This window comes from Polyodon spathula, chromosome 4 (assembly GCF_017654505.1).
Source record: "Polyodon spathula isolate WHYD16114869_AA chromosome 4, ASM1765450v1, whole genome shotgun sequence".
In the NCBI taxonomy this organism is placed as follows: domain Eukaryota; kingdom Metazoa; phylum Chordata; class Actinopteri; order Acipenseriformes; family Polyodontidae; genus Polyodon; species Polyodon spathula.
In genome coordinates, this window is record NC_054537.1 from 40,427,307 (window position 1) to 40,453,220 (window position 25,914).

The window sequence follows — 25,914 nt, forward strand, 5'->3', positions numbered from 1 at the left end:
TTGGTACATCGGGCCTTCAAAAAAAAAAAGTGTATTCTCCCTCCTGCTTTTTTTTCTTACTAACTGAGCTCTCGCCGCTGCACAAGGATCTCCTCAGTCAGGCGCAAGGCACCATTTGGCAACCAGAACCAGGCACACCAGCTGTGGGTCTGGCCCCTGAATGGGACCATCTGTCCGCCTTAGGGCTCTCAGATGTGGTTGTTAATACACTGCCGAATGATGGGGCTTCCTCAACAACAGCACTATATGCTTACAAGTGGAGGTATTTTCAGAGTGTTTTATGGCCAGAGGTCAAGACCCCACCTACTGCCCCATTGCAATTATTTTACAGTTTCTGCAAGATATGCTAGAGGTGGGCAGGTTCCCCTCTACGATGAAAGTGTACCTGGCAGCTATATCTGCATGCCATGTCCCCATAATCTAGGTATCCTCGTGCACTCAAAGATCTAAAAGATGCTCAGCGGCTGCGTCCCCCTAGAAAGGATGTCCTCCGCGAGTGGAGTCTGGACTTGATATTGGAGGCTCTCACTAAGGCCCTATTTGAGCCTATACATTCCATAGAGCTGAAATATCTCTCTATGGATATATTTTTATTGGCCATCACCTCTGCTAATTGGGTTAGTGAGCTACAGGCTCTGTCTGTGCACAGTTCCTGTATGCATGTTAGTGATAATAGAAACAGGCTATCGTTGTGCACGAACCCTGCATTCCTACCTAAGGTGATTACAGCTTTCCACTGGAACCAATCAATGGAACTAGAGGCCTTCCACCCGCCTCCCTTTGATTCGGAGGAGGATAGGAAACTGAATTCCCTCTACCCAGTGAGGGCATTGAGTGGTTATCTGGATAGGACCAAAGTGTTGCGTCATTCTGACCAGCTCTTCATTTTGGTATGGTAAAAGAACCCTGGGTCAAGCCCTCTCGAAGCAGTGACTAGCCCAATTGATTGAGAACACAGTATTGACTGCGTACAATAATGCCAGTCTACCCCTACCTGGGAGGATGTATGGCTGTGTTATGGGCTCTCTTTCAAGGTGCTAGACCGCATACATTCACCAGGTTCTACCGACTTAATGCAGTATATCCCTCTAAGCCTTCATTAGGCACAAAGGTCCTTGAGTTTGGCACTAGTTGGCAGTAGTGAGGTGTTTCTCATATGCTGTCCGCTCACACTCTCTCGCAACGGCTCTGGTATACTTTCCCAAAAGTATTGGTTGGTGGTCATCTTCGAATCGAAAGGGAAAGTTAGGTAACTTACAGTAACCTGGTTCCCTGAAAGAGAAGACGACCACCAAACCTTGTGAGCTCACATCAGTCTCATTCACGGGTTCGATGCAAAGGAGGAAGTGAGCTCTGTGGAGTGACTACTTATTCCCTCGGCAGGCGGACGTCACTCCATAGAGGGGCCTATCGGCAGCTCTGACATATAATGCTCAACGAATACCTACCTAAGGCAGGCATATCCCAAAAGTATTGGTTGGTGGTCATCTTCTCTTTCAGGGAACCAGAGTTTTGGTAAGTAACCTAACGTTTCTATATCAGAAGTAGTAATATTTTAAAGGCTTTGTACATACAATGGTATTGTTATCCCAATATATGGATGTATACAGTATGTAAGAAAACAGTTTGCATTTGTACAGGTAATGTATATATATATATATATATATATATATATATATATATATATATATATATATATATATATATATATATATATATATATATATATATATATGATAACAACTCCCAGGTTTTAGTTCCATAGTTGACAAAAATAAATATTTGAATGGACATGTTAATTCTTATATGCCTACTGTCTCACATTATGAAAATCCACTTATTTTATATTGCAATTCCCCTTTCGAATGTGTCAGCTTGGGTAATCAACTGCAGTTTGCATACATAAAGTGGGGGTTAAAAAATCTGCCAGAAAACATGCAGGTAGGGAGGCAAGGTCAAAAAACCTGACAGCGCAGCTGCCAAGAAAATGAATATAGTGCAAGAAAACATGAAAAATAAACTTGCTGAAACCTGATAGTGGTAAATTAAGTCTGGTGTAATACTTTGTAGTATTTGGGACAAAAGAACCAGTGGTCAACTTCAATCCCCTGTGCACTTTTAAGTAGTTTATATGTAAATGGAAGAGAGGCAGCAAAGGCCAGTGGAAAAAGGGGGAAACAACCCCCCAGCTCAACTCAAACACAGATGTGAGCTTCACCTCATATACTCTAGGTTGATGTACATACAGATTTCAAGGAAAGAAGGGTTGTCAGATTTAGCATTCGTCTGCTTCATTACCATTTGGGGCGAATGGTGAAGGGGCTGGTAATTATATGCTAAACACGATATGACTGCCCAAACAAATTCACATTGTTAGGTGCACAGATTTCCTGTAATCCACTTGACCAAAGGTTGCTGATGAAGCCATGTGCAAAAGGTAAAAAAGGTAAAGATACACAAGGCATATCTGGTTAAAAGTGTAGCGAAGGTAATGTCCAGACTCCAAAAATAATTGGCCTTTTACACTGTTTTATGATATATGACAGATTTAGTTGTAATGAAGGAGGAGTCATTCTTTGCAGTATTAAAACAGTTATAGTGCCTATAGAAAGTCTACACCCCCTTGAACTTTTTTCACATTTTGTTGTCTCAGTGCCTGAGAGTTTCACGCTTTAAATGAGGATTTTTTTCCACTTATATACACACCATACTCCACACTGTTAAAGGGGAAAAGGGTTTTATTCAGAAGAAAATTATATATTAAAAATACAAAACTGAAAGATCATAACTGGATAAGTTTCCACCCCCCCTGAGTTAATACTTGGTGGAAGCACCTTTGGCAGCAATTACAGCTGTGAGTCTGTTGGGATAGTTCTCTAACTTTGCACACCTAGATTTGGCAATATTTGACCATTTCTCTTTACAAAACTGTTCAAGCTCTGTCAAGTTCCTTGGGGAGTGTTGATGGACAGTAATCTTCAAGTCATGAACCAAATGTTCAATTGGATTTAGGACAGGGCTCTGACTGGGCCACAGGGACATTTACCTTGTTGTACCTTAGCCAATCCAATGTAGCTTTGGCTGTGTGCTTTGGGTCGTTGTCATGCTGAAAAGTGAATGTCCGTCCCAGTTTCAGCTTCCTTGCAGAGGGCAGCAAGTTTTCCTCAAGGAATTTTCTGTACTTTGCTTCATTCATTTTCCCTTCTATCCTGACAAGTCCCTGCCGATGACAAACATCCCCATAATATGATGCTGCCACCACCATGATTCACAGTAGGTATGGTGTTCTATGGGTGATGCACTGTGTTGGGTTTGCACCAAACATAAAGCTTTGCATTTTGGCCAAAAAGTTCCATTTTAGTTTCGTCAGACAACAAAACTTTTTGCCACATGGCTACAGAATCTCCTGAGTGGATTTTTGCATACTTCAAACGAGATTCAAGGTGGGCTTTCTTGAGTAATGGCTTCCTTCTTGCCACCCTACCATACAGGCCAGATTTGTGGAGTGCTTGGGATATTGTTGTCACATGCACACTTTGACCAGTCTTAGTCATAAAAGCCTGTAGCTCTGTAGTTGCCATTGGCCTCTTGGTAGCCTCTCTGATCAGTCTCCTTCTTGCTCGGTCATCTAGTTTGGAGGGACGGCCTGATCTAGGCAGTGTCTTGGTGGTGCCTTCCACTTCTTAATAATCATCTTGATCGTGCTCCAAAGGATATTCAAGGCCTTTAATATTTTTTTATACCCATCCCCTGATCTGTGCCTTTCAACAACTTTGTCCCAGAGTTCTTTTGAAAGCGTTTTGGTGCTCATGGTTGAGTCTTTGCTTTGAAATGCACTACCCAGCAGAGGGAACCTACAGGATCTGCTGAATTCATCCTGAAATCATGTAAATCACTACAATTTAACAGAGGTGGAGGTCACTTAACTCTGTGTGTAATTTTGAAGGCGATTAGTTACATATTAATTTTCTACACATTTCTAGAATATTTTTTCACTTGGAAGTTGTGGGCTAGAATGTGTAGACAAAAAAAAAAAAAAAAAAAAAAAAACACTGTTTTAATGCATTTTAATTTCGGGCTATAAGGCAACAAAAGGTAAAAATTTTGAAAGGGGGTGTAGACTTTCTATAGGCACTGTATGTGTGTTGTATATATACCCACCCCCAACCCCCCCCCCCCCCCCCCCCCACCCCAATGACACCATTCTAATATTATTCCCTTAAAAGTATTCATGCACAAGAGTTAATATTTGTAAAAATACATTGTAAAGCTAATACTTTGTTCAACGAATGGCATTTATGAGGTGCAATCAATTGACAAGTTTTAATGTATGATTTATATACAGCAATTACCTGTATCTTAATGTAGGCAATGACTATGTCAGGGCATAATAAAGAATTCACCTGTACATAACTATTACTGCATGGACAAACAGTCTTATCTTGTGACTTGTATTTAGCTTTCACTAATGCAATTATTATAGCAGATAACTACTAAAGTTAATGTGTTAGTAAACCAACATTTCTTAAACTGGTACATTCAGTGTATTGAAAACTTGCTTTGATAATTCAAGTAGGATTAGTGCAACAAAACCTGATTTTGAATACCCCAGCTTTTGGTTCAACCATTGTTACTTGTTGTCTGCTTCAGTTTTACATTTTTCTTAGGCAGTAACAAAAAATGTCCTGTCTGACCTTTAATCATGAGGTCTGGCCAGTAGAGTTAAAAAAATGTATTTTAAAGTAGCCAAACTGGATCAATCCCATTACACAAACATATAGAGTAGGCTTTTTTCCAGAGCATTTAACTAGCTCCTGATACAATTTGTTCTGCATTGTTTGCCTGTTGATGCAAAAAGTACTGATCCCTTTGAAGTCTTCTTGCCATAAAGGAAACAACACTGAGCTTGGTAATCATGCATAACTAATAATTTTGAAAGAAAGGAGATTACCTAATTCTAGATGTGGATTTAATGGTTTGGCATTCTCCTTGTCTCTGACAAGAATGTGGTTCAAAAACTACTAGCTGTGACTTGTTTAATCAATCTTTTGGCTGCTTGGTTAAGAGTTGAAATCCAACTTGAAATAATTTCGTGGAGGTTCACAGCCAGTGCCCTATGGCATATGGATTAGAAGGCTGTCTGCCATATTTTATGATTGAGGGACTCTCCGGGTTTTGTTTCTTGAAAACGTCTTTTACTATTGGAATTATGTTTTAAAAAAATCCCATAATAATGTTTTTTTTTTTTTGACATAAGCAGTTTGAGTTTCTTCTCCACTCTGCAGAGAAAGAAGGTAGTCTGCTGTCTCTTAGTATTCCAGCTTGGCACCACGGAGCCCTGAGGTGGCATTGATCTCATCACAGGTTTGCTCTTCTGACAGATTTTGCTGTCATGTCAGCCACACAAGGCTATATTTTGTGTAATTAGACTGTCTTCAGTTTTAAGAAGCAAGGTTTGAAATATTCAACGCAGTATAACATGTATCTATTTTATTACTCATTTACTATACATCCTTCTACAAGGCAGCTTTGGAGATCACAAATTGTATCTCATCCATTTTATATTATAGTCGCCACCGCTTTGAATGGACGTGTTTGTTTTTACGTGGTTCGCCCACAGTAAGTGCTGGATGGTATAAACTCCCATGCAATAACCTGACATTCAGAATGTCCCCCAATCACCAGTACAGTAATCAAAACAAACAAGCGTGTACATGGTTCAAAATCTTGAAGCCACTCATTACACTAATACAAAAGTTTTATTAAAACCTATGAATGTAATCAAGTGCAAAAAATAATGCAAGTGCAGAAATGTACAGAACAGGTAGGCTACTGCAAATTGTTTCCAGAGAAGAACACTGTGATACGCATCTGGATGGTCTGTTTTTGCAAGTATGGATGGCAAACTGTCATCGTTTTCTAAACAGCTGAGAATTTTTTGTCTGGCATCCCCTCTGGTGTTGTCAGAGTGTCAGTTCCGGTTGTATTTTCGTCAGCACTCTCCTCCTTAACTACAGAAAACCCAGCTCCCTTTTTTTTGGCTCCAGTTAGTATCACTAAGGCATTGAAAGGTTTTATCTGCTTTTTCAGGAGAAAAAACGACTAGAGACCTGTGCTTGATGTCATTTTGATGATGTCGGACAGGGTCCAACATCGAACTGGAAAGGGAAAATTGCAACGTCAGACTAATTAAAATGACTTGCATGTAAAACATTATTTACGTAATTTGTGTGTTGTAGTAAGCAGATTTAAAATGTAATGTTTTATGAAGTCTGGCGATTTAATGGAAATATTGAATTCCATAAGATAGTACGTTCTCATGCTTTCCACAACATGTTTTACTGTATGTCATTACCACTGTAAACTGCATTTTAGAAGGTTGCAATAGATCCCTTTTAGTCCATCTTGCTTATAATGGTATAACCCAGATCTTGGGCCATGCAGTATGTAATTGTTATTACAATACATGTAATTCGTTTTTATGCTTCAGCTGCAAATAATTTCCTGATAAACTTGCACCCCCAGTAACATGATGTAATTTTGCATCATGAAACTGCTGTTTTACAACCTCCAACTACTACTTATTACATACTTTCTCAATGAAACAAAGGGCTCTGTTTATCTCAAACTGCCAAAAAACTAAAAATGGCACTGATTATAAAACTGAAAACATTTCCAGCTTATTACTGAACAAGGTAAAAAAAAAAAAAAAAAAGTACCTCCATACAGTTAACATGATAATTCAGTATAGGAGCGGGGGAGTGGTGTTATTTAATGAAGTTTACAAACTAAAGTTAAGGACGAGTGACGTTTTTGGTGACCTACCAAAAATACATAAATCTCCTCGTAACTCACCCCTCTTGAATTTGATTCATTCGCATCCCTTCACCTCCCTCATATCGACCCCAGTAGCATAATCATCAATAAAACATTTTGTTGAACTCCAATTTCTTTGTAATGGATTTTGTCCTGAACTACTGAACTGCTTCTTGGCTTGGGGGGCACGCATTACTCCTGAAAAGAATTTTATCCAAAGTATGGAAAAAGGTAAATATGAAGGATCCAGAACTTTCTTTTTTTTTTTTTTTTTTTTTTTTTAACATAACACATTAAAATGATGTCTTTGGAAACAATGTGGATTTTCCACAGAAATTAAAACTTGAGTTTTTTAAAATAAATTATAAATGATCATTTTCTGTTTTCATTAAAATTGTAATATAAAAAGGGTCAATATCATTATGCAAAACCCACTTTATATCACTTAAATCATCTGTATTTTTTTAGTACTGATTCTTTAGAAGCTGAGACAAAATTACTTCTTCTCAGCAGCAATACATTTTAATTTCTTTGCTTTAAAGAGATGAGAATTTGGGCAGTGAATTCAGCATGCCGTTATTGTTTCATTACAGAACGGTTTTGGGTGCTATTATGTGATTTAATTGGTCAAAATGCTTGCAGTATGATTCAGTTGTATTATCATTACTTCTGTATTTCAGTGCATAAACTTTAGAGATGTTAAGAAAGCAAAACTTGGTATTAAATGAGAGAACAATTTTGAAGTAAAAAGGTTATTAGCAGAATAATTAACTTTCTTTTAAGCTGTATCTCTGCAAAAACGTATACCAATCCAATGTAAAGGGTGTATTGTATTTTATATTGTGATAGAGTACGGGGAAGATAAAGATAATATAATCCTATAGTCTTGGGGGCTTGAATTAGAGCCAGAATAAAGTATAATATAAAGAGGGACACCTGCCTGTGATTAAGCAGGCAGAAACAGGTCGGAGATAGACCTGTGTATGGGAAAGAAACGCATGGTGAAATGTGTGTAACTGACTTGATGGACAAGTGTTTTTGGTTACCAGTAAACGGCTTTGTTGGTTTATAGTTAAAACTTGACAAAGTTTACTTAGTACTCCTTGGTGGACTTTTTTAAAAATTTGTATTTTATTTTGTGTTGTATAAGTAAATGTCACTGCTATGTTTGAACTATAACTGCTGTGGTCTGGAACACATCTTTTACACTATAAAACAGTGATAAAGGTCTCGAAATATCAAACCATCAGCCAAGGAGAGGTTTGTCACTATGTGTGTATATATATATATATATATATATATATATATATATATATATATATATATATAGTGGTTTGCAGAAGTATTCACCCCCCTGCAGTTTTCACATTTTGTTGGCACCTAAGCGTACTCCACAATGCTTTCAAATTAGAATACAAACAAACTACTCCACAGTGATAAAGTTAAAAAATACATATAGAATATAAATAAGTAAGATTCACAGAGAAAAACAGATTAATCTCATTGCATGTATTCAACCACTTTGCTACTGCAGCCCTAAATCAGCTCAGGTCCAAGTGATTTGTTTGAAAGGTCACAAAATTAGTGAAATGGTTTCAGCCTCTGAGTACTCAAAGTGGTTTAACTTGTAGATAATTTCCCTTAGGTATATAAAGACTTTCAAGTGGCAACTCACATAGTGATCCAACAAAGCAACCATGAAGACCAAGGAAGACTTTCAAGTGGCAACTCACATAGTGATCCAACAAAGCAAACATGAAGACCAAGGAGCTTTCATAACAAGTCAGGGATAAAGTGGTAGAGAGGCACAGAGCAGGAGAAGGGTACAAGAAAATTTCAAAGGTGCTGATTATCCCTCTCAGCAGAAGGAAGTCCATCATTAAGAAGTGGAAGATGCATTATACCAGCGAGACACTACCCAGATCAGGAACTTACCCTCCGAAACTGAGCAGCCAAGCTAGGAAGCAGGAAACTGGTTTGGGATGTCACTCTGAAGTCAACAATGACCTTGTGAGATCTGCAAAGTTCTGTGTCTGAGATGGGAGTCAGTGTTGACACATCAACAATAAGCTGCTCCCTACACAAAGCTGGCCTGTATGGACAGATGTCAAGAAAAAAGCCTCATCTTAAAGCACGTATGAAGTTTGCGAAAAACCATGTAGATGATACTGCAGACGTGGAAAAAAGGTTTTGTAGTCAGGCAAGACAAAAATTCCAAGCGCTACACCTGGCGCAAGCCCAACGCTGCACATCACCCAGTCAACTTCATCCCAACTGTCAAGCACGGTGGTGTCAGCATCATGTTATGGGGATGTTTCTCTTCAGCAGGGACTGGGAAGCTTGTCAGGATAAAGGGGAGAATGGATGGTGCAAAGTACAGACGAATCCTTGTTTGAGTCAGCCACTCTGAAACTGGGGAGGAAATTTACATTTCAGCAGGACAATGACCCGAAGCACAAAGCCAAATCCACACTGGAGTGGTTGATCAAGAAGAGAATTAATGTTCTTGAGTGGCCCACTCAAAGTCCTGACTTGAATCCAATCGAAAATTTATGGCAAGACTTGAAGATTGCAGTCCATCGACAATACCCAACAAACTTATCAGTAAATTTAATTTTGTACATTTTCTTTGCAAAAAAACTCCTCATATAACATTGTTCAATTTAACCACTACAGCTTTGAATAAAAAAAGTTTGTTTGAAAACTGTGCATAAATTATTTGTAATTCAACAAAATGTGACATTATTGGTAGGGGGTGAATACTTCTGCTCACCACTGTTGATGCTCATAATGCATCAGAGTACAAAAATATACAACATGTCCAAGACTTTTGCACAGCAGTGTGTATGTGTGTGTGTGTGTGTGTGTGTGTGTGTGTGTGTGTGTGTGTGTATAAAAAATGTGTGTGTCACATGGGTTCATTTTTTCTAAAGTTCTCATGCTGTATTTTTAACTGTATATTGTATCTACAAAATCCAGAGGTTACTAGCTCCAAAGGCACTGTATTTCCGGTGATCAAAGAACAATACTTTTTATCTCTGGTAGGAAAAACTGTATAGTGAAGTTTAAAAAACAAAAGTGAAGTGTCTGTACACAATGAACAGTACTTTGTGAGTACAAAAACAGTAACTGCCAAAAATACAAAGACACTTGTAACTCAATCTGAATAACTCATTGCTAAAGCCTACAACTGGTACGGTATGTCACAGTGCTCCCATTTTTTATTTTAAAAAATAATAATAATATCAAGTGTAATATATATATATATATATATATATATATATATATATATATATATTATATATTATTTAATTATAATATTTTTAAATTGTTTTCATTAATAATTGTGTTAAGTAATAAAAACCTCATTTAATTAATTTGACTACTTCAGTTATCAATAAAATGATAAACATTAAGAAAAAAAATATAATGATTCATTATATGCTTCAGAATTACATTTCAAAATATTTACATATATAAAGTACAGTAAAAATTGGTACTGCTAAATTTACTGCAGTTATTTTTCAGTGCTTCCTCATATATTAATGTTCTCATAAATGTGACATAAATGTACAATATTAAGCAACTGAGTTCATAATGTGTTGTCTGATGATAATAATGGTGTTATACTCATCAATAATGAAACAATAAATATTAGTTATGGGGTCTCAAAGCCTACATGTCCATTATGACATTAACATCATTCCTCCCTTCCACTACATCGTTTTCTAAATCCAAATTATTTAGCAGTTTCTAGTAGTCTGCTGACAGTATCAGATGTCATACAACGGTGCAATCGACTTCAGATGAGACATGTAACTCTGCAGCTGCAGTTGCACAGTTCACCCCTAGTCTGTCAGTTTGGATAAAAGTGTTTGGATAAAAGCGTCTGATAATATAATAAAAATAATAATAATAATAATAATAATATAATAATTAATAATAATAATAATAATAACGTGTAAAATAGGTGTATAATACATATACAGTAAAAATAATGTTTCGCAAATAAGACAAGGATAGTACGCAGCACTTTCTTATGGAATGTTGTTTTTTTTCTTATTATTTGTAGAGTGCCTATAGTAAGTATTCACCCCCCTTGGACGTTTTCACAGTTTGTTGTGTTACAACCTGAAATCTTGATGCATTTAAATGTGATTTTTTTTTTTTCTTTGATTTACACAACCTACTCAACACTTTGAAGAGGCAAGATATTTTTTATTGTGAAACAACAGTTAATGAAAAAAAAAAAAAAAAAAAACTGAAATGTTTTGTTAAGTATTCACCCTTGGTCAATACTTGGTGGAACCACCTTTGGCAGCAATTACAACTGTGAGTCTGTTGGGGTAAGTCTCTACCAGGTTTTCACATCTGGATCATGCAATATTCGTCCATTCTTTGCAAAATTGTTCAAGCTCTGTCGAGTTGGATGGCGATCGTTGGTGGGCAGCAATCTTCAAGTCTTGCCACAGATTCTCAATCGGATTCAAGTCCGGGCTTTGACTTGGCCACTCCAGGACATTCACTTTCTTGTTTTTAAGCCACTCCAGTGTCACTTTGGCTGTGTGCTTGGGGTCATTGTCCTGCTGAAAGGTGAATCTCTGTCTGAGTCTTTGGTCTTTTGCAGACTGAACCAGGTTTTCCTTAAGGATTTGCCTGTATTTAGCTCCATGCATTTTGTCCTCTACCCTGACAAGCCTCCCAGTCCCTGCCAATGAAAAGCTTCCCATAGCTTGATGATGCTGCCATCACCATGCTTCACAGTAGGTATGGTGTTACCTGGGTGATGTGCTGTGTTGGGTTTGCGCCAGACATAACGCTTGGCATTTAGGTCAAATAGTTACATTTTTGTTTCATTGGACCACAGAATCTTTTGCCACATCTTCTCAGAGTCTCCCACATGCCTTTTTGTAAATTACAAGTGGGATTTTACATGGGCTTTTTTCAGAAATGGCTTCCTTCTTGCCACTCTTCCATATAGGCCAGATTTGTGGAGTACCTGAGCTATTGTTGACACATGGACAGTTTCTCCCATCTCAGCCATGGAACGCTGTAGGCCCTTCTTACCTGGCTGCTCAGTTTGGGAGGACGGCCTACTCAGATGAGCAGATCCTGCTCGGATCAGCAGATCCTGGGTGCTGTATACCTTCCACTTCTTAATGATCAACCTGACTATGCTCCAAGGGATATTCAATGCCTTTAAAATCTTTTTATTCCCCTCCCCTAAACTGTGCCTTTCCACAACTATCCCTGAGTTGTTCTGAAAGCTCCTTGGTCTTCATGGTAGTATCTTTGAACCACTTTGAATGATGGACTACCCAACTTATTGTGTGAATTCTGAAGGCAATTGGGACCTTACAGAGAATGTGAATACTTATTTAATGAAGACTTTTCAGGTTTTTATCAGGTTTTTGATTTTTAATTGATATGCCCCCCCCCCCCCCCCCCCCATTTTCTCACACATTGAAAGTGTGAGTAGGTTGTGTGTGGGGGGGGGGGGGGGGTGTTAATACTTCCTATAGGCACTGCATAACACTATGTCATGGTGGCCAAATGACATAGGCTGCTAGCAGTGCTTTAACAAATCCTAAAAATGTTGTGGGAACCCAGTTCAAGAAAGCTGTATGTATTTGAAGTCAGACAAACATTTCAATATACCCTCTCGTATTGTAATATTAATTAGGTTGTTTGCATTTGGAACGAGAATTTCTCTGGCTAAAAGAAAACTACATGGAAACACTCCAAACCCTAAAGTACTACAAAAAAGATTGAGAAAAATGTGAAACTTATTTTTCTTTTTTCATAGAAATGACCCCAATGTCTTGAGAGAGAGAGATGGCAGGATAAATGTAATAAACAGAATGCATGTACCCCCAAATACTGGACACTGATAATGGCGCTACTTAGACTTGCGTTCTTTTTTTATTGCTTGAGGGATGGCACATTTACCTACTCAGATGACATTTTTCTTTTTTTCTCTGTTAACAGAAACCTTATGACAATGTGTGAATATTATAAATCACACATTAAAAGTCACTCACGTGCAAAAATTCTGTTGTTTGACTTGTATAATGCCTATTACTTCAACAACAATTATGTTACAATCCACTACCAAAATGTTATACGTTTTTGTAGTGAATTTTGGGGGATGGGGACGGGGGACCTATACGATTAGGTATTCAGTAAAATATGTACTGAATACCTAATATACAAGATGTTAGAATTATTATGGTAAAATACTTCTGAAACATAAAATATACTGTAGCACTAGTACTGATGTTAGTTGACTGTGACTGGAGTTATGCGTCCCAAGCCGAAGACATGAGCGATAACAAAGGTCAATGTTAACTAACACATGGTAGAGCCTTCATCAATAGGACACTATCGCTATTAGAAAAATATTTTTCTCATTATTTTCTTTAAAGAAAACACTTTAAAACCTGCATTAAAGGCTATGCACACCGGACATAAACAATTCGAGGCAAATAAAGTATGCACATCAGGAGCGAAGCGAATGACAAAAATACAGCACAAGTACTTAAAAAAAGACATGAAAAGTAAATACTGTCTCCTTTTGCTTCTTTTGTGGAAAATAAAACAAAGAAATAAGAGTATGGGTACACAACACACTAAAAAAGGAAATTTAAAGTGACTGTTTAGATGTGGTCTGGTTTAACATGTAAATTATTCAAAACAAATTCATTTACTTATTTCAGGTGAAACAGAGATCGACATACTGTCAATTTTAAAATGTTCTGCTGTATCTTGCCAAATGGCATCCTTCTTTTTATTGTCTTTATACCCACTGACACTGGCATCATACAGAACAATATGGTTTTGACTTTAATAATTAAATTCTCATTGATGTTTATTTTTTTTTATTTCTGTGGTAATCTCTACATGAGCGAAACAGTGTCAGACTACCTTTGACCTTTATCTGATTGGTCCATTGCGATGCGAATAGCTCAGTGATTTTTCAGTTACCCTTCACTGAGAAAAGGTTTAGGAAAATAGTCTCAAAAATGTTCATAAACGATTACACAGAGAGAGAGAAAAAAAGACTTTTTAAACAAATAACTTTTTCACTTGTTGGGCTACTTTACAGTTTATCTGAACAGGCTGGATATCTGAATGGAGCAATATTACTGAACTGTCGGTGTCTCGGTTTGTTATTGTTGAAAGACGCTGCATCTGCACTCCAGTCAAGCTGACAGGCAGTGATTGGTTGACTCTGTACAGGATTAGTTGCTTTCGTACTGATTGGCTGGTTTAGGTGATTAATAAAATTATTTTTGACTAATTGTGCCTTTGTTTAGTATTTACTGTCCAATAGATGTGAACTATGCTTACAAATGCAGCAAGTCAAAAAGAAAAAGCCAGTTTGATTCACAGGTGATGTGCTGACGTTCCAGCAGGCTTCTACTGTGTATTAATGCCAACTATAGCTCGAAGCTGATTGGCTGATGATGCTGAATCGTTTTCTAATGTTCTACATAACATAATTTTAAACTACGTGTCAATGTTTTATTCCATTTATATGGATTACCTGTAAGATAATATGATTTTCAATCAAATATAAACTAGTAGCTATGGTGACAGACACCACTAAATGATGCAAATTAGTACTTTGTTCAGTAATGTGTTCCATACCTTCGAAAGTCAAAATGTACCAATGTTCTCTGCACCCCTCCCCTAATTACCATAGTAACAGAGGACCCCAAACTTAGTGCATGCTTAAAATGTGATTTTAACCCTTAAATTACCCAATATTTAAACACACATACAAAAATTTATAATATTATTATTTGTTACGAATTTCTCTGGGAAATTATGTGTGATAGAGAGTACGTTTTATTGCTATTCAAATACAGGTATAAATATTTTCAGTCTTGTTCCTTAGGAATAAAGTGTTAGCATTATTTACCACCATGCTTCACAGTAGGGATGGTGTTCTTTGGGTGATGCGCTGTGTTGGGTTTGTGCCAAACATAACGCTTTGCATTTAGGCCAAAAGTTCCATTTTAGTTTCATCAGACCACACAACTTTTTGCCACATGGCTACAGAATCTTCTGAGTGTTTTTTTTGCATACTTCAAATGGAATTCAAGGTGGGCTTTCTTGAATAATGGCTTCCTTCTTGCCAACCTACCATATAGGCCAAATTTGTGGAGTGTTTGGGATATTGTTGTCACATGCACACTTTGACCAGTCTTATCCATAAAAGCCTGTAGCTCTTGTAAAGTTGCCAATGGCCTATTGGTAGCCTCTCTGATCAGTCTTCTTGCTCGGTCATCTAGTTTGGAGGGATGGCCTGATCTAGGCATGGTCTTGGTGGGGCCATACACCTTCCACTTCTAAATAATCGTCTTGACCGTGCTCCAAGGGATATTCAAGGCCTTTGATATTTTTTTATACCCATCCCCTGATCTGTGCCTTTCAAACAACTTTGTCCCAGAGTTCTTTTGAAAGCACTTTGGTGCTCATGGAACCTACAGGAACTGCTGAATTTATCCTGAAATCATGTGAATCACTACAATTTAACACAGGTGGAGGCCACTTAACTTGGTGTGTGATTTTGAAGGCAATTTTCCACCTGAGCTAATTTAGGATTGCTATTACAAGGGTGGTGGACACTTATCCAACTAATCTATTTCAGTTTTTATTTTCAATTAATTTTCTACAAATTTATAGATTTATTTTTTTTTCACTTGGAAGTTGTGGGGTAGGATGTGTAGATAATTGAAAACAAAAACTATTTTAATGCATTTTAATTCCAGGCTATAAGACAACAAAAGGTGAAAATTTTGAAAGGGGGTGTGACAGGGTCTTCCTCGGGTCACGCGTGTGGGTAGCCGCTGTTCAAGCATACAGAGAGACAGAGGTGGCGCAGGTTTCATTCTCACACAAACAGAAAAAGAAAGTAAAATAAAGGCGGTCATGTGACGTTACCAGCGATGGTAACGCACAGAGGACAAATACAGCAAACTGTACAAAAAGTGCAAAATAAAACACAATACCCCAAACTATAACTCAAAAGGTGCCATGAAAACGGCAGGCCTTGCAGCAGCCCCGAGCAATCTCCCGCGGATGTTTTTAAACTGACGGACACTCGGTCGACACCCGCCCACGTGCTGATTGAGGACCAGCACAGCCAATCACTTGCTGACCTTCCCTCAACCAAGCATAGCAGGCAGCAAGTCTCAATCGAGCGCCCGTCTGTAAACAATAATACAATCAAACTAATCAAGTCCCAAAACGACACAAAATAAACCCATTCCCACATATAAACCACGCCAACACTAATTTACCACTGTGCAGGGCAATCGCACTGCCACAGGTGGTGTAGACTTTCTATAGGCACTGTAGAGGCACAATTAGCATAAAAGAGCCAAATGTAGTACCCTAGCAAAATATATTTAAAACTATAGAATTAAGTAGAGATTTCGAAGTGTGTGTTTTTTTTGTTTTTTTTATACAATTACCAGTGACTTGAAATCAACTTCCTTTGATGCTGTCATACAATAGAAAGAAGCATTACTATTAAATTTGCAGTCTCTCTGTTGAAGATTACAGGAAAATAGCAATTTACAACTGTTGCTAAATTATGAATGTTTATTGGGCTTATATGTAAATGCTTTTGCCTGTACTAGTCCTAGACGTTAATCCTGTTAGTGTTTAAGGTATTTGGTTGATGTTTGAAAAAAATAAAAGAAGAATGGGGTATTAGATACAAGATATATAGTTTGGCTGGATATGCCATAACTTGAATAATACCAAGAAAATATCTATGTGGTGAAATTATTTTTATCAAAGAAAAGAACATGTGTTTGGTAACCTGTTTGTTTGTGTTTCAAAAGCAAGAATAAAGTAAACCATGAATCACAAAGAATTGTGATTGGAATCTACACCCAAGAGGCTAACAGAGAAGAAATACAATAAATGAGTAAATTAAACATCTCAAAAACATATAACAGGTCACACCTTATTGATCAGGGCTGTGTCAAAGTTCCATAATTCAGGTTTGGGTGATTTTGTGTTTGTGACATGAAATTCATTCAGTTCAGATTTTGGTTTACAGTACTAGAAGTGTATTAAAATGGTATTTTGTAAGAATTTACACTCTCTGACTGTAATGCTATAATGAAACAAGAAGGAATAAGAATAGAAAGGGAATCACTGAATACATTGAATCTGCTAATGATTCTGAGTCTGAGGTTCTCACTCCAGGCAGACTGTCTGCAACAGGTAACTATTCTAAAAATGCAAAGTGAAATGTATACACTCTGTAATGTTTTCTTTAATGGGATTAAAAGGTATTGTAAACATTTATCAAAACAGTTCTATATTTCCAATTATAATCCATTCTGCTTTAATCTTATCTTATAGTTATTTGAGAACTCCTAGTTTTGGAAAGTTATTGCTTTTTGACACCAAAAATAATGAACTGCAATGTGTTCTATCGAGCAATGTAAAAAAGAAGCCAAGTTGGACGCAACAATTGTGTGAATGTTGGGCCTCAGCACCTTTTCAATTGTGCCTGATTGCTTGCTGCTTGACAAGGTTGCCCCAATTGCTTCTCCTAACTTGGGCTTTTGTGTTTGATATCACCACTTTAAACTGCTGCTGCGTTTTTCAAACTTGTTTTTATACATTGTTTTTGTTATAGATATCACTTCTTTTTTACCTCATCAAATAATGAATAAAGCAAGGGAAAGCTATTTGAGAATGAGTATGTTAAATAGACAGACAGACAAGACAAGTGAGTAATAAGTAGAGTAATATAAGAGAAATGAGAAAAGATTTGAAAGTAAAATAATGGTAGAAGGGACTTTTGGACAGTATTGAAAGTGCAAACATTGTATTCTTTTTGTGGTGAAAACAATATGTCTATTTTGGTAGGTATTAATATATTGATATTTACGTAGGTATAAAACTACAATGTTATGAATGGTTAAAACGATACATATGCATGTCAGTGATAAAGGGTAGTATAGTAACACATTTTAATGCTGAAAAAAAAAAAAACATTATTCTCTGTTATAGAGGTGTTATGAACTTAGGCCAATGTAAGGCATTTGTAAAGCATTCGATATCATCATAAAAGGTCATATCTATGTCCTTTGCCTTTCTTGGCCATGGTTTGACTTCAATGAGTGCATCATTTGCATGCGCCCATTTTCCAGTAGCACCCACAGCAAGAAGACACACACACACACACACATGCATACACAAAGAACACGCTGTCCAGTGGCCACGCCCCCCCGATCGCGCCACAGTTTTGACTGCGGTCTTAGCTCTCAGTCTCATGCACAAGAACACCAAGAGTTCCAGAAGAAGGGCTGACTTGACTAATTGATTTAACTTATAATAATATGCACAGTTAGAAAATATATATAACTTTGAATTAGATTTATATGCTGGAGCGTATTTGTATTGCGAGAGCGGGACTTCCAGTGGCTGGTTTCTGCGTTGCGTTAGAAGGGGAGAGGAAGAGACAATGGAGCTGATAGAGTGGTTTTAAACAAGTTGATTGATATCATTGGTGATTTGGAGACAGAAATAATTAGGAGAGCTGAAGGATCAGGTAAAACAGCAGGCGGGAGATGTGAAGTAAAATCAGCAGGGGAGGAGCGTTCGCTGTCAAACCTGGTTCGCAGAGGAAAGACAGGTTGTGCTGAGATGGACTGGCAGTACACAGTAAATAATGAAATCCAATTGCTTTTTTGAAGGTATGTACAGTATCTATGACTGCATGTATCCATGTCCTAAAACCATGGAAACAGTTTAGCCAAAAGTATTATTTCTGCTCCTTTCCCTACAGCAACTTCACATAAATCTACTCTATACTCTATGCACGCAGTTTACTTTCAGTTCTTCTGTAAGAATACCAGCTTAACCCTTTGATGCCCAAGCAGAATGACCATATATGGGCATGAATATGACCACTTTGTGTTTTAGCGCTTGTAGTTTTGCAAACTTAAATCAGAAATTAAAACCCAATATAACCCAATATATCAACAGAAAGGCATTATATATATATATATATATATATATATATATATATATATATATATATATATATATATATATATATTATATATATATATATATATATATTTTTTTTTTTTTTATAAGCTGCAATCCCCCCCCCCCCCCCCCCCAAAAAAAAAAGTATAATAAATAATATTTTTTTAAAAAATCACCAATTTTGACCCCTTTCTAAGTTAGAGATATAAAAAAATATATTTGGATGTTACAGCTGTATAATTTTATGAGGATACCATTGACGAGCTACAAGATTTTTTCCAAGCCAATGGTCTGTATGCCAAAATGCCTTTAAACTGACTTATTTTCAATGCTGTCAGCTATTGAAGTAGTCCAGACTAAGCAAAATATCGCCATATCTTATGTAAAACCTTTTAACCCTGAGCGGTCCATTTATTCAGTGCCTGTCAGGCACATCAGGTCCAATTTATTTTCACAGGTGTTAAATGTTTTTTTTTTTTTGGTTTGTTTTTTTTTTTTTTTTTTTTTTACAGTAAAACAGCATATCAACAGAACACTCAGAATACTGCATCTCCAGCCAAGCCCCTCCCCTTGTTCGCTGTATTTATCACATACCTCTTCATAGTCGTGCATTCTGATAAATCCTCTCCTGATCACTTGTTTTATCACCAAACTCCTCAATAATACAATCCAAGTCATTATTGTATTACTATAACATCTCAAAAAGCTTCTTTTGGCTGCATTTGACTGTCATGATAAAAATTCATTGAAAATCTATATTTTACAGTAGCAGCTTGGAAACTGTGTCTTTTTTTCAGAACATTCTGGTAAACACTAAAAAATACTTCAGAAACCATACAAACCTTTTTAAAGTTAGATATTTTTATTACATATTCTGCTAAGAGATACATGTATAAAATGTGTTACTCTATGACCAGAGGGATTTTCAATACTTTCTGAAAGTTTTGTTGAAAAATATTCATGTTTGGGCAAATTACAAGACATTGTTTCACCTGAGTGATTGCAGTGACATAATGCAAGTTTATTCTCAGGGTCTTTATAAGCAATAATGGACACTACTCTCAATTATTTTCTCAAAGGAAATATTGATAAATAAAATATTAACATTCATTCCATTATTAACCTTAATAAGGAACAAAATATGTACCTGATACATTTAGTTCATTAAATAGTATCTGCTTATAACCACTCATTTCTTGATATTTATATGTTGTAAAACACACATATATATATATATATATATATATATATATATATATATATATATATATAATATATATATATATATATATATATCACTAAAACCACCGTGGTCATACCCATACCTATTTATCCATTATGACGGTTACATTTTACAACCGCAATATTAAAATGAAAGACAAACTGTCAGATACAACTCAAAAGTTTTATTCAAGCACATAATATCAAACATTTGCACAGCCAAAACACCATATTTAAATGAACAATTTATATGTACATATATACATACAAAACTTTTTTTTTTTTTTTTTTTTTTTTAAGTAACATAAAAAAAGAAAATAACTCAATTCACATTATGTAACATGAATGCGCTTTCAAGAAACAGACTTCAAAATAGCAACTAAGTAGCACAATCCACACAGATGTAACGCTTCTTAACTTTTCCTGTGCATTTACCACATACTGCTTTTTCACATGGGGCACAGATATTAGAAGTTTGAACTGAATCCAGGTTGAGCCTGCTACTCTGCTATTTGCCTGCTACTTTGCAGTTTTCTGATCAAATGTTTCTGCTAAAAGCTCTGTGGCTAGCTTCAAGATTAAATCTCTCCTACTGTTCATTCCTTGTACAAAATGAAAGAATTAATGGCTGCCAGGTCCAGTACATTGTAAAATATAGCAACTGGCCACTGATGTAGTGAGTACTGACGTGCCATCTGGTCCGTACTCCGTACTTTGTGTCATTGTAGAAATCCACAGTCTACATTTTTTTCTTGTTTTTTTTCTTGTCAGCAATCTTTTAAGGGAGCTGAGAATAATTATATTATTTCTTGGCTTCCACTTGTAAACAGTTAGCGTAGCACAGCCATTGTGTTTAAAAATTGTACTGGAGCACAGCTGTGGTTGCATAGATGGTGGAAGCTGTCTTCTTGCTTTGTTCACTGTTCCATCCAGGCTATTTGCCTCTGCTACAGTACAATGTTGACTGTGGTGTAGCATTTGCATATCGATCAATACATGAAAAGCATTGCGAACGGCATAGGACCTGAGGTTTCAGTCAAAAAACATTTATGCAGCCTGTATCCCCAAAGCGTCAACACTGGTATTTATAATTTCCCAAATAGTGCCATCCTTCCCAGTCTTCTGAATGCCTGTTCGTGCTGGCGATGCAGCTGGATTCGCTGTCCTTTGGTACTGCTTCAGGTAAAGCAGTTAGCATGGCTGGCACACCAGCAGTTGCTGCGGGAGACAATTCTGACAAAGCAGCTGGCACTACAGAGGTCAGCTTAGTGGGGGTAGAGATAGCAAGTGGTTTGTATATAAAAGGTTATATTCAAAATAAAAACATGTATTGTACAGTCAAAATGACTGCTTTGGCGGTTCTAGGTGAGCAGGATTATAACTTCCTTATTTTTGCGATCCTGTCTTTCAAATGTCGTCAAGGTATTTAGTACATGTATTTAGAAAAAGTAATAAACGGACAACCGCATAACTTTCACTCACACAGAGTAATTACAATTTGAAAACGGATGTAACCCTGGTTCGCTGAAAGAGAAGACGACCAAAAAATACTTTTGGAATATGCGTGCCACAGGTCAGGTATTCACTGAGCATATTAAAATAAAAGCTGCCGACAGGCCCCTCCATGGAGTGACGGAAGAAGTAGGCACTCCGCAGAGCTCAAATCCCCTTTTACATCGAACCTGAGAATGCGATCGATGCGACGACCAAGATTTGGTGGTTGCCTTCTCAATTCGAAGTCGACCACCAACCAATATTTTTGGGAAAAGTGTGAGCGGACAGCATACGAGGGACGCCTCGTACTGCCAACTAATGTTGGTGGTGTGAGCATACAACTTCAAGGACCCTTGTGTCTAATGAAGGCATAGTGGGATCTACCACATTAAGTCAGTAGAACCTGGTGAATGTATAAGGAGTAGCCCACCTAGCCGCAGTACATATATTGATCAATGAGGCACCTCTAAAGAGGGCCCATGACGTAGCTATACATCTGTTAGAGTGTGCGGCCACCGTCCCAGGTGGGGGTAGGTCTACATTATTAGACGCAGTCAATACTGTGTCTACGATCTAGTGGGAGAGTCGCTGCTTCGAGAGGGCTTGACCCAGGGTCCTTTCACTATGACAGACAAAGAGCTGGTCAGACTGATGTAGTGCTCTCATCCTATCCACATAACCTCTCAATGCCTGCACTGGACAGAGGGAATTCCATCTCCTATCCTCCTCTGAATCAAAAGGGGGATAGAAAGTCTCTAACTCCACCGTTTGGTTCAAGTTGAAAGCCGTATTCCCTTTAAGTAGGAAGGCAGGGTTTGTGCATAACGATAGCCTGTTCCCATTGTCCCAAACATGCATACAGGAACTGTGCACAGACAGTATGTAGCTCACTGACATGCTTAGCGGAGGTGATGGCCAATAAAATGGCTGTCTTATAGAGATATTTCAACTCTATGGAATGTATAAGCTCAAATTGGGCCATAGTGAGAGCCTCCAGTACCACATCTAGACTCCACTTGGGGAGAACGTCCTTTCTAGGAGGACATAGCTGTCACGCACGCTTTAGAAAACTGGTCGCCAAAGTATGAGCACCCGGGGACACTAAGTCAATAGGGACATGGCAGTGTAGAGGGGGATCTACCCACCTCTAACAGATCTTGCAGAAACTGTAAAATAGTTGCTATAGGGCAGTGAATGGGGTCATGACCTCTGGTCGTGCGCCAGTCTTGGAAATACTTCCACTTATATGCGTACAATGCCCTTGTGGAGGAGGCTGTAGTGTTCTGCAATGTACCAACGACTGCGTTTGAGCCCTAAGAAGGACAGACGGTCTCATTCAACTGCCAGACCCACAGTTGGAACTATGCGTAGCGGGATCTCCCAGGACTTTGCCTGCAGCAACTGGCAAATATTCGAAAACCAGATTCTCCTTGGCCATCTGGGGGTCACCAGGAGATCTGATAGTTGTATCTGATAGTTTGCCTTTCATTTTAATATTGATGATGTTTAAAATGTACCGTGATAATGACTGCTGTCTGCTGTTGTAGGTATGAGTATAACCGCAGTGCTTGTAGTGTTAAAGTCATCCATAAATGTACATTTTGTGTGTGTGTGTGTGTGTGTGGGGAGGGGGGTTTGTGTGGCCTTTCTACTGGAGATTACATCAGAAGAACAGGATTTTGTCTGCAGAAATCTCGTGAGCCACAAGCACGATTCCTGCTCTGATTTACATGGGTTTTTACAGCTACTTCTATTGTGAGAAAGCGATTAACAATCCCTTCAAAGTTACGCTGCCAAAAGGACATCCTTTTGCTGTTGCACGTATTCACGTGACAACGTCACAGTCGTGACTGTAGAGTTGATTTTCACGTGCATGTAAACCAAGCCAGTGATAGCTCTTAGGTTAGGGTTAAAGGAAAGGTCACATACGTTATAAATAAGTTTCATTTGCTAGTTTTGCAACATATTTCAATTGTCAAGTTACATTCTCAGTACAGCAGTAAAGATGTCAGTACCTAGGACAAGAAGAAAATTTGCTTCCCATTGGCTTTAAAAACATTCAATGGAGAGTTAATTTCCGTTGATTAGTGCTCAATTGTAAAGGTGATGGAAGGTCAGTTTTTCTTGTTTTTAAATCAACACATTAATGAATGGATTAATCCTTGTCGACAAATACTTCTTACTAGGGAAATATGATTGTATATGCTTATGGCAGGCTGGCAAGTGAATAGAGGCCCAGAGACAGTCTGCAGTTCAAAAAAATACTAATTTTATTATAAATAAATAAAAATAAAGGTGCACAAGGGCAAAATAACAGATAGTCAAACACAAATAAAGTAAAAACAAAACTCACAAAAATAAAGGTTTCCAGGCTGGGCAATGCCTTCACTGGTTTTAGCAAAACAAACCCCAACCCCAACCCAACCCCAACCTACTTCCTCAGCTCCCTCCTCCCACATGAGAAGCAGAGGCCTCCTTTTATGTCAGGTGGCTGGGCACTGATTGATCGTTAATTAACCTAATCAACTAATCAACCCCAGCCATCTGAACATAATAAACCCAGGCAGGTAGGGGAAATTAACCCCATCCCTGCCAATTTAAAAAGAGCAAAGCTTTGCTCTGCCACAATGCTATACAAATGTAAGAACACAAAGCGGTTTAAGAAAATATGCTTTATTTTTACTTTTAATTATGTTTTAATTATTTAAAGAGCCAGTAATTAAATACATATTAAAACTGGTTTTGTCCTGCCTCTCTACATACTGGCATTCTGTAGCTGCATAATTTTGGGGTCCCAACCAAATCACTGTTAACATTAAAGAGGTGATACCCTCTGCAATCTAGAAATTTTCTAGTGTGGAATCCGGCATGATTTGTTTGTCTTTTCTGTAAAACTAGTCTGGCATAAAGTGATTTTTGTTTTCTAAATTTATAATCAAGTATATTGCATAAATAGCACATTTCCCATGCAATTCCGGTTTTAATGTACACTATAGGATGCTATAAGTTGTGTTATAAGTTTTACAACTGCTCTGTTGTTGAGTGACTGGGAGCTACATATTTTACATTTTGTAGCCTTTGTATGAAAAATATTTCCTGTATGCATATATTTTTATTTACTTGCAATATCTGAACATTCCAATTGTTAGCTAGATTTTTATCTTCAGCCATTGTTGAAGTGCAGCAAAAAACAAATCATTCAATTTTTTGTGTTCTTTTAACACACAAAACTAAATATACCATAGAAAAACAAACATTCAGCATAACCTGTACATGTTTTATGCGGTATCCAGTATCTTTTTTTTTTTTTTTGTTTGTTTCATTAAGAGTTCTGATTCACTGAAACTGGAACTTCAGTTCCCTCTCAAAAGGTAAAACATCCCTGCATTATCTCACTTCACCTGTTGCGGCACCTTACATTTCAGATTTTTAGATTTTATGCTACGTAAGAGAACCCTTAAACTGGAAAGCGGCACAGTTTTTGCAGCTTCTCAGAACTCACACCCGTCTTAGCTTTAGATTTAATCTACCTCTAGGTTTAATAAATTTAGATTTGAATTCTTCCAGAAATGCTAAATCACATAAGCCTAATGGACAAGTCCCCTTATTGAAGTCAAATGCACTGTGCCTATAAGACACCCGCCCCCTCCACCCCCATCTTTTGTTTCTAATTAAAGGTGCAAATATGAAATAATTTCACTGGTGATAACAGATTTCACATCTTGTTAGGTCTTCTACCTTGAAGAGTCCTACAAAAAGACAACTAAAAATATTTATATTCATGCATCATCAATATCTTCATTATATGGAAGATTGAAGTCAAGTTGTATTAGCATTTGTAGATAATGGCATTTGACATTGCAGCATCTTGCCTTCATATCTTGCACAGTATGTTTAATTCAGACATCTGTGGATTTGAACTTGCACAGATTTGAATCTTTCATGTTGAATATACAGTATATACTGTATATATTACAAAGTACCAAACATTATAATATGTTTGTTATTATTGGTAATATCAGTGATTGATTATTATAATTGGATCAATGTGAATATATCTTTAAAAACAGGTTATTAGTAAAAATGGCTATGGAATTTGACTACATGCATACACATATATGCATAAAACACTGTACATACATTAATATATACATGCATATTTATAAAGATTGCTTGGACCACATTTACTAGCAGCTTTTGGTAAAATGAGAACTTTAAAATAAGAATACATTAAATCAAGCACAGCCACAAAACAGTAATGGCAATGTAGATGATAATTTATATCTTTATCTTTATACTTTACAGTAGATACTGTATGAAAGCCACAATGGCATTCATACACAAACTGAAGAATAG

General features: G+C 37.2%; 1 protein-coding gene across 2 annotated transcripts in view; it reads left to right on the forward strand.

Moving 5' to 3' along the window:
• Nucleotides 1-18,118: 18,118 nt before the first annotated feature.
• Nucleotides 18,119-25,914, forward strand: part of ofcc1 (orofacial cleft 1 candidate 1) — a 46,791-nt gene continuing 38,995 nt past the window's right edge. For both annotated transcript variants that reach the window (XM_041247926.1, XM_041247927.1), the window contains exon 1: nucleotides 18,119-18,545. The gene's annotated coding sequence lies outside the window, so the exon portion shown is untranslated. The remainder of the gene's footprint in view (nucleotides 18,546-25,914) is intronic.